Source organism: Cynoglossus semilaevis, chromosome Z, assembly GCF_000523025.1.
Source record: "Cynoglossus semilaevis isolate Cse_v1.0 chromosome Z, Cse_v1.0, whole genome shotgun sequence".
Lineage (NCBI taxonomy): Eukaryota > Metazoa > Chordata > Actinopteri > Pleuronectiformes > Cynoglossidae > Cynoglossus > Cynoglossus semilaevis.
The window spans coordinates 10,737,031-10,738,913 of record NC_024328.1 but is presented as its reverse complement, the minus strand read 5'-3'; positions in this window follow the sequence as shown (position 1 = coordinate 10,738,913).

Here is a 1,883-nt window from a genome sequence, read left to right as displayed (position 1 = left end):
AGCTCAGGCTCTTTTCCCCCCAGCGAGGTGACATTCCATGTCCCCATAGCCAGACTGGTTGTCCAGGGATTGGGCCGTCGGGGTCTCTGCCCACAACCGCCACCCAAATCACAAGGCACCGGCCACTTGTGGGCCTTCCTGGAGGTGGTGGGCCCACTGGAAAGCAGGCTCACGTCGCTTGTTCGGGCTGAGCCTGCGAGCCCCAGGGTGAGGCCCCGGTGACGTCAATCCGGGCGACGTGAACCTCTTTGATTTAATTATTTTCTTCATCAAGGGGGGGTTTGAACCGCTATTTGTCTGTTCCGTCGCCTAGGACCTGTTTGCCTTTGGAGACCCTACCAGGGGCATTAAGCCCCCGACAACATAGCTCCTAGGTTCATTCGATACTCAAACCCCTCCACCACGTTAAGGTTGCGGTTCAGGGAGGGGCATTTTTTAAACTATATTGACAAAAAAGGAAAATTCTAGGGATGTCCGATAATATCAGGCAACCAATATTATCGAACTGATATTAGCACAATTCGCCAAATGATGTGGGCCCTAAAAATAGTTTGGGGGGAAAACGGCTGTATATAAAAGTGACTCAATGGCAGCATTGCGGCACAGATACAAAAATACAAAAAAATACATAAATATTACTGGGTGATGAGGGTGAATAAACTTCTGTCCCATTAAGGGGGCAAGGCAGAAAATAATTTCCAAACACTGCTTTAAAACACCGCCTTGGTGAGTGGCACTTAATGTCCTTAACCACCAGGCCAGGCTATATTAATATCAGTTAATATCAAAATCAGAAATGAAGTGTATCAGAATATTGGATATCGATAAAACGAACTATAAAAAGTTAATATTGAACATCCCTAGAAAAATCCTTATGCCCATGGAATATGTGATCTGTATATAGAATATAAAACAGATAATTGAATAAGGCTGGGGACAAATCATTTTACATTTCTTTGTAAAACTTGATCGTACGCTTGCATTTTTATTTTCTTTTTGTAAATGTGCCATTTGCATGGCACCTCTTCAGCATTGGCTTTTGCCCTCAGCCTTTATGAGATTTCCACTGACTCACTAAACCATGTCAGAATATTTATAACTCCTGGCGGCACCCAGGCGAAGTTCTTGGAGAAATCTTTGCAGAAAAACAAAAAGTATTTCACTGAAGGACATTAACGTTAAGCCCAGACTGACATACACACCTGGGACGGACGCCTGATTTTTACAGATTTGTCGCGTCAATTTTTACGTAAAACCAGTGAAGATTAAAATGAGTGACCTTCCCAAAATGTGGTGTTTTTGTCCTTAAGGCTTACTTTCAGCCGTATAATCATGACGAGGGGACGGCAGCTACTGCATGTCCAAAACAAAAAAAAACCCATTTCATTAAGGTTTAATAAAATCAGATTAAATTAGTCCCTGAAAACTTGATAGTGCTCTTGCATATTTTAGTCTTATGTTTGTTAATATTCAAATTTATATCAAGGGACTTCAAGGGAATAAATAATAAAATTATACAATTTTAAAACTTATAATTACAAAATTACAAATATGTGTTTATATATATATATTTGCATTTCCCACAACCTTATAAGCTTTTTATGAGTTTGTGAAAGGATCATCAGAATGAAAAGGGTTCCTCAGTCAACAGTACCAGATACAGTTTTGGGCTCAGTTCCTTGTTGGCATCATGATATGGTTCTTGTCGTTGTCAGAGAACAGATAACTCTACAAGTGTTGAAGTCGCCGAGCATGAGCCTCTCACGTCAACAGAGACGCTCAATCAGCAGGGGGAGCAGGTGCAGATCTTCAAGAAGTCCCAGATGCTCAGGGCGCTACTCTCGAAGCCCTTCATGGTCAACCTGCAGGTGGGTTTAAGCATG